This window comes from Porites lutea, chromosome 8, assembly GCF_958299795.1.
Source record: "Porites lutea chromosome 8, jaPorLute2.1, whole genome shotgun sequence".
Taxonomy (NCBI): Eukaryota; Metazoa; Cnidaria; class Anthozoa; order Scleractinia; family Poritidae; genus Porites; species Porites lutea.
Genome location: NC_133208.1, coordinates 21,101,212 through 21,109,473, shown reverse-complemented (window position 1 = coordinate 21,109,473; position 8,262 = coordinate 21,101,212). Strand labels below are relative to the sequence as shown.

Genomic DNA, 8,262 nt, shown 5'->3' with positions numbered 1-8,262 from the left:
ATCACGCTCTTCTTTTCTACGCTAAATCGGCAAACTAGCCACCACGTGCAATGATTCTCACGGACTTCAAAATCAAAAAGCATGTCGTGAGGATGGCAAGCAGGTGATCCATCAGGCTTTCGTGTGGGTAAGGGTTTATTCTTGCAAAATGGGAGTCCAGTAAGGTTCGTCCGACTAAGATCTCTTGCTGTGGATTGAAAAGGAAACAATTACCTTAACGTTTCTTTGAGAATAGACCTTTTTCAGCGTGGCGAAGGGGTTTTCCGTGACGCGTGATGGAACCCAAATTAGCCGCTTGAGGCGTGATTGGGCTTAGCAGCGTAATGTGTGATTTATCATTTTCACAACGCGTGACGGGCGATTTTCCTTTGAGATTTCAGTGATGGTTAATATTATTTGAAACTAGAAGCAGAGACATTAAAAATAGATAGTTATGACACAAACTTCTTGCCTTTTTTTCTCGTTCCTCGACCTCTGATTTCCTCAGACCAAATGATAATAGGATACTTGTTGTAGTTAATATTCTATTTTTCCGTGATGCGTGATAGCTTAAAAAAAAACGGCGTGATGCCTGATAGGTACCTCCCCCCTTCCTCTGCAACCCTACTTTTTAGTTTGCATGTTTTGTTTTCTCATTCCAGACCACATGATGGTACCCTAAAAAACTATGAGTGCTTACCACTTGTATAGAAAATTTAGTAATTCCAGGACGAATTCAAATGGAACAATTATTCCCGTTGGAAAAAAAACTAAAAAACTATGAGTGCTTACCACTTGTATAGAAAATTTAGTAATTCCAGGACGAATTCAAATGGAACAATTATTCCCGTTGGAATGTTTTCGGAAAAAAGTAATACCTTCCGAGGCAAAACCTTTTTCCCCTTTTGCCGGAACGACCAAAATTTTCTGTAGCATTTGTTTGGATTGCCAGTGCCAGGCTTTCTCTCGAGAGAAAGCGAAAAATTTACAGGTATTTTGTCTTTTGAAACCTAAGTATATAACGGTCAGTGTCTTTCTATTATTGTTAAGACTTCTAAGAATAGGAAAGTTTTGTTAACTATCAATTTAAGAGTTTAACGACAGGTATACCGATCACAAACGCTAACAGCGCCACTTATAGTCCTGTCAGGCCGCTAATTGGCATCATCGCCGGGGAGAGGTACTCCCTATAATGGGCTATACGGGGGAGGCTTCGCCCAAAACAGGTACCTTTTTAGGCTTAGTATGTCAAAGGGTAAGGAATTCACGAGTTGAAATATATAAAAGGGTAGGAATATTTTTTCCTTCCCTTTTTAGTATTTAAGCGCGCCGTATGGCGCCCCCGGGCATCATCGCTTGATGAAGAGCAGCAGTACGCCGTCGAAACGTCACGATCAAAGTAACTGACATATTGTTAGGTGATAGAAGAATTACTTTTCAAAGTCACCCTTCCACCTTACCAGTGATGACATCAGAAATGGTACGATGGATAAAGGGTTTAATTTTGGATCTATAGGGACACAGCAAACAGCATTATAAGTATCATTAAAGTTCATCCATGAGCGTTTCGTCCAATTCTATTATAGTTACCTAAGCGAGTCCGCCCTAAATGGGTCTTCTTTAGATCAGCAGCTAGATCCAAATCCATCTCTTGCAAGCGAAACATTGGGAAATGGCCGCAGAATTCCTGCACTTCTTTTCTCATGAAACTTTTTACCATCTGTTGCCCGATGGTCCAATACTTCCGAACAACTACGTTATTCTTCGATGGGGGAGTTTGAGGAACCTATAATTCAGAAATTCTGTCGATATATGACACAGGACAATGACCCTAATAGGTTTATATTAATTTTTTTAGCTTGAGTAGCATGACAGTTTTGGTTGGGCGCGCAAAGAAGCCAAGGTGGGCGAAGGTGGCCAAAGGCAGTGAAACTGCGAGGAGATTGGTGCCAGAGCAACGAGGTTTTTATTTTCCTTGCGGCTTCGCCGCTCGTCCGCGGACGCTTCGCGCGCTTTTGCGGTTAGCCGCCCGACAGCGCACCAGACAAAACCGCCATGCTTCGCCGGCTATAAATTTCTATCCTAAAATTTTCGCCCCATGTCAGAGGTAATCCAAGACAGTCTTGGATTCTGGGTTCTACTATGTGGATTCCGCCATTCTAGGTACTGGATTTCGGATATCTTCTCAATAGAAATCCCATTAGTTGAATTACGGATTCCGAAGCCCAGGATTCCGGATTCCACAAGTAAGATTTTCCCGGATTCCGGAATTGCCGGGTTACCTTACATCGTTACATAGGGCGAAAACTTTTCTCGTCCCTTTTCACCCCTAGTGCCTCGCTAATAAACAAAACGAGAGAATACAGATGCCTTCTCCCTTTTCCTCAAAGTTTATATCTGCGTTTTTCTTCTCTTTATAGAAACTGTTAATTAATTTATTTTTTTAACCTGCCAGATGCGTACCATACCATGATTGGGCGTGAAGCCATTTTGGAGACGAATGTTAGAGTTTTTCCCGTTTTGTGCACAACACTTATACAGCGGCACAATATGAAACTGGCATGTACTGCAAACTCTTTCTCTTTCTGGCTTTCGCATTAATCGCTTTCTGTTTTCAGTTTAACATAAATGTCACGAGTCTTCTACCGGCAGGAATCTTTTGTGTAAAGAGCGGTCTCTTATTGCGGGAAAAAGAAGGGAAAAATTCAAAAGAACGGGCTTTGACTATTCTTAAAAATTAGTACCATTTGTAATCCAGTTTTCAGCAGAGAGGGACTTGGCAAACTGTCAGGAAGTGGACTTAAATAACACTTGGCGTCACGTTTAATCCGCATAACGGTCAGTCGCTGATAAAGGAGAAAGATAAAAGAGTTAGTTTGTGTCTCAGCTTGGAAATTACCTTCCGTTACCCATAAACAAACAAAAACTTACATTTTTAAAATCGTATAGGAAGTCAGCATCAGTGAGTCCGTTGTGAGCCGGAACATGAAAGTACTCCAGTTTCTTGTCTTCGTCGATTTCGATTCCCTCTTCAAACTTTGTTCCTCTCTCCAAAATGTGAACTGAAAATGTTTTGGAGTCTTTGGACTCAACTATTTTCTCTTTTGCAACCTGTTGAAAAGTATTATAATGAAATTATTAGAAATGTTGGCAAAATTAATAACTAAAACTGGTTCTCTTATTCATCATGCCAGTTAATCTACTTAAGGGATCTTACACCGGTTAGATATCATTTAGTTGGATGTAGGCAAAAACATAAACCCTAAAGAACAACCTCACTGCTAACTAATTCAAACATTTATGTACAAAGATGTACTTCGGTTCCTGACTCTTTATTTTAATGGCAACTAATAATTAGCAGTTGAAAATGTTTGACTTGATACTTTCTTACCACAAAAGCAGTTGCTCTTAAAGTGTAACACAGTAAGAAGAAGACCACGGTTGATGAAAATCCCTGAAAGGAAAATAAAACTCTCAAAGTATGTCATAAAAGTCTTTGAGAACCCGCTTCCCTCGAATTACTAGGACCAAAGGACATCGTTTGAAAAATCATAATGTCAGCACATCGTCATTATTTCCTCTAAGGTTTCATTTAATTTACCTTCATTTCTGAACTAAGTCGCAGCCAACTTGTCTCATTTTGCAACCGTTGGTAGTATTTTCTTCCGATATATTTTCACTGGTGGGCTTTTCTTTATTTTGTTCACGTTTAGAAGAAAACGCAGGAAAATCTGGCGAGTCAAAAGTTCTGAACAACAACAAACAACAGTTTGTTGTTGTTGTCGTTGTCGAGACGCTCCTTAACATCATTTTCCTTCAAGGCTCCTCTCTCAAACTTTGCTAAGACCAGTCTTAAGGACCTTTTAACTCCCGGCAATCAAAATGTTTTGGTGGAAGGTGTTCTGAGCTACACGTCCGTTCTCAAGATATTGATGCTCTGAACAACCATATTGACATGGCGGAAACCTGTGGTTTCAACACTTGAGACTGCTGATCTGCCGAGACAACAACGTCAGTAAGGCACATGCGGAACAGCTGGTCGAACACTCAGGCTAAACTCTTTATCATTCGTTTTAGCAACATTTTCGTCCGAATTCCCCAAGTTACTGAAAGCAAATTTATCAGCAATAGACTCGTTTCTAAAATTTTTCCTGGGACTTTCACGCGCTCCCTCCACTGGTTCCTTAACACACTCAAAGGGGCTCCCGCTCAGTATTGTTGAGAAACACGTTGCCATTGTTTACTGGCGCGTATCGATTCTTACTGTCGGCCATCTAACATACATACATACATACATACATACATACATACATACATACATACATACATACATACATACATACATACATACATACATACATACATACATACATACATACATACATACATACATACTTTTACCGTCTTCCCCTTTCCTTTTTTCAAAGCATTCGAATATATGTTTTGCTCTTAGTTTTTTAATTTTATTTTAGCACTCCGCTAGGGTGGTTTATTAGAAACATGAATATTTTGTTAGGTGACATTCTGCTTATTTTTATCCTATGTTCTTTTTCCAAATAATCTAGTAACGACCATCTTTTTTTCCTGGTAAGCAGGGCATATATTTAGAAAATAGTATTCGTCCTCCATTTTATTTTACAAATTGGGCAAATTCTTTCTGCAGGTTTCTTAAACGGTCTCCGATAATCATCAGTATGGGTTTAGAAAGAAAAATTCTACTTTTATGGCCATACTGGAACTTAATAATAAAATGTTTGATTCATTTGAGAAGAACGAATTCACAATTGGCATATTCATTGATCTAAAGAAGGCATTTGATGCCGTTAACCACTCCATCCTCTTAGATAAATAAAACTTCTATGGCATTCGAGGCACACTTCAACTGGATGCATCGCTATCTCCTCTCTCGCTCTTAATATGTTCAAATTGATTCCTGGAAATCTCCGCTGCTTCCAATTAAATGTGGTGTTTCTCAGGGTTCTGTGTTAGACCCACTTTTATTTCTGATATACATTAATGACATTTTTTCATCCTCTAATTATCTCTCATTTATCCTTTTTGCAGATGACACTAATATTTTCTTTCAACACAAAAATATCTCTGAACTAACTAAAATTGTGAACAATGAACTTTCTTTTGTGGCTAACTGGTTCAAAGCTAACAAGCTAACTTTGCATCCCGACAAGACTAAAATTTATTTTGTTTCACCCTGCAAGGAAGAAAATAAATCTTGATGGTCTTTCTATTAACATTGATAAGAACAGTATTAATAGAGTAGAACACACAAAATTGTTAGGTGTTATCATCAATCAAAACCTCTCATGGCAGGCTCATATAAAAGTCATTTCTTCCAAAATTGCCAAATCCACTGGGATTATTATCAAAACACGACAGTTTTTCCTTTCTAATACTCTTTGCACATTATACAACTCTTTAATTCTCCCATATCTTCAATACTGTTCTATTATTTGGGCATCCGCATACTCTTCTCATTTACAACCCCTTTTCCGTCTCCAGAAGAAAGCTTTAAGAATCATTACTCATTCTCCACCACGTGCACATACTTACTCGCTCTTTAACAAATTCAAAATACTCAACATATTTAATATTTACAAGTACCAAGTTTCTTGCTTTGTTTTCCTTCACATGCAGAAGCTCTTGCCCTCTCCTCTTTCATCCCTTTTCGTTTTTAATTCTGATTGTCATCAATATCTCACCAGGCAAAAAGACAACTTACGTCTTCATACTCACAAATATTCTTTTTCTCTTCGGGTACAGGGTCCTCAAATTTGGAATGACATTCCTCTCTCACTTCGTAATTCACTTACTCTTTCTAGTTATAAACATAACTGAGAGATTATTTTCAGTCATTATAAGTTTAAACTAAGTTGAACTCAATTTTTTTTTCTACCTTCAAACTCTTTTCTTTATTACTTTTTGCAAACTATCATTAATTGTTATGTTTATTTTGCTTTATATGCAGTAATAATTCTTATATGTTGTAATAGTTTGCCTTTTCTCTGTAAATCTTGTACTTATTAATTTTTATTCTCATTGTAACTTAGCAGCACATTGTAACTCTCTCACCTACGCCATATAAGCCTCTGGCTTTGGCATCTTATTATCGTTAACTTATGCTTTGTATACTTATTTATCAGTTTATCAATCAATAACGTCTATGGCTAATTTGTGGTTGCTAAGTCGCAGTTTTGTTAGAGCTATTCAGTGTCGCGTATTGGTGAAGTAATCTTCACATTTGTAATTGTCTATCTTTTTGAATAATCGGTAGGTTCTCATTTTGTTGCTTTGGCTAGCATCTTTTCTGGTGTCGTTATTTATTTCACTTAGCCATCTTGTACTTCGACATCCTGAGGTCGTTGCCTGATCATATTTACGATTGTTATGTCCGCATAGTGTGCTTTCATCCAGAGCTCTCCTAATCCTATCTGTTCCAATAAGCTTTTGATTTTTTTTGCTCCAGAGAGCTTTATTTTCATTCTATTTAATGTTATTGTATGCTATTTGGGGTAATTTGTTTTCATTTTTGGTTAAGGTTAACTAGAACTTAAAGTTCCTATATTCATTGGGCTTCATTTCTCCTTGTTATTGCAATATTTATTAACTCCCAGCAACCACTTTATGAATTTATTTTGAACTAATTCTGCTGGATCCTTGTTCAATTGTCCATTGCAATCAATTCCCCAAACTTTACCTGTATGAAAGAGTATGAGAGATATCAGTGCATCAAATAACTTCATCGTTAATTTTATATTTTCTCTGAAGTGGTTTCCCATCTCTTTTCGTAATTTATAGAGTGCGTTAAGTGCAACTTTCTTCAACTCTTTCCTAGCGAGATTAAAGTTTCCAAAAGGACTCATTATGAGTCCAAGATATTTGTAGGATTTGACGTTTTCCATGCAGTTCATCAGCGCCGTATCTGAACAAGTAGTTGTGTAAAGACCTATCACAGTTATTAAAAATCATAAATTTACACTCAAATCGGCTTTAGCTGGCATTTTCACAGAAAGATTCCAGCTTATTAAGGATTATTTGAAGGCTTTTTGCTGATCTAGAGAAGATCACTAGATCGTCCCCATATAAGAGACAATATAAGAGGTTGGGCTTTGAACCCGTGGGGGAGAGGGTACTCCCTATGATGGCCTATGCGGGAAGGCTCCGCCCCAAAGGGATACCTTTTTTGCGCTTCAGGTTTTTTAAAGAGTAGGGAAATCTGTCCTTTGGGTCTGTAAAAGGGCCCAAAAGGGCTAACAGATGAATTTTATAGCTTTAAAAAGTCGAGAAAACCTTTTTTGGTGTGATTGATTCCTATTTGAGAGACAGTGTATTCATATATGAAACTCTTGTCATACATCGATGAGCATTTGATATTCAGTGACCATAAATGAAGGATCTAATGACTCTCCTTCACTGCGTATACTAAGTTCAAGGCAGCATCGAATCGCTAAATTTAAAATGGCCAGTATTTACCAGTGTTTAAAGCTAAGAACAAAAATAAAATGAGAAAGGACAACCAACTGTATGAAATTAAAATTCGCGAGTTCAAAAAAGAGAAGAAAAGGATCAAAGATACAGATCAGTGGCGTGACTATGGTTCTTTATTTGACCTCGAAGGATTTCACACTATGTCTACACCTTCTACACCTCAACTTGATTATAGTAAATTTAGAATTAATTGATATTTCGGTCTGGTTTTCCATCCATTCAACAACTTTGCCAGTGATTTTCTTCCCGCCTTGCTCGCACGTCTATAAGCCGTTTGCAGTACTGAAATCTTTTTTTTTGAAGAAGTTTAGAATACGGCAGTTAACAACGACATCGCTAACACCAGATTCTTCAAAAATTATTTTCACGACAGCGGCTGTGGCGGACTCGTAACCGATTTCTGCGTTTCAAAAGCGTTTGATTAACTCCATCCACCACTACTATTGAGTAAGCTCAACGCCTACGGCTTTGAGAGCAGTACAGTTCGGCTTCTGGAGAGTTATCTTTGTGACCTGCAGTTACCGGGTGAAGATTGGGGACCTTGTCATTCAAGACGGACTGTTAACCGAGGCTGTCCACAGGGATCCGCTCTAGGTCCCTTACTTTGGAATATATTCCAGAACGATTTGTAGTACTGTGTAACAACTAACTTGTCTATATACGCGAACGATCATCAGATCTGTCACACAGGACGGGATCAGTCCTCTGTTATGTTAATGCTAAAGAAAAGTGCACGGCAAGCCACTAATTGGTACAACTCAAATCTTCTAGCCGGGAACT

General features: G+C 38.1%; 1 protein-coding gene and 1 pseudogene across 1 annotated transcript in view; both read right to left on the bottom strand.

Annotated features, from left to right (window-relative positions):
- The window catches only part of LOC140945339 (uncharacterized), a 554,440-nt gene that overhangs the window by 133,968 nt on the left and 412,210 nt on the right, over positions 1-8,262 (bottom strand). The window lies entirely within an intron of this gene.
- The window catches only part of LOC140946619 (uncharacterized), a 56,093-nt pseudogene that overhangs the window by 109 nt on the left and 47,722 nt on the right, over positions 1-8,262 (bottom strand).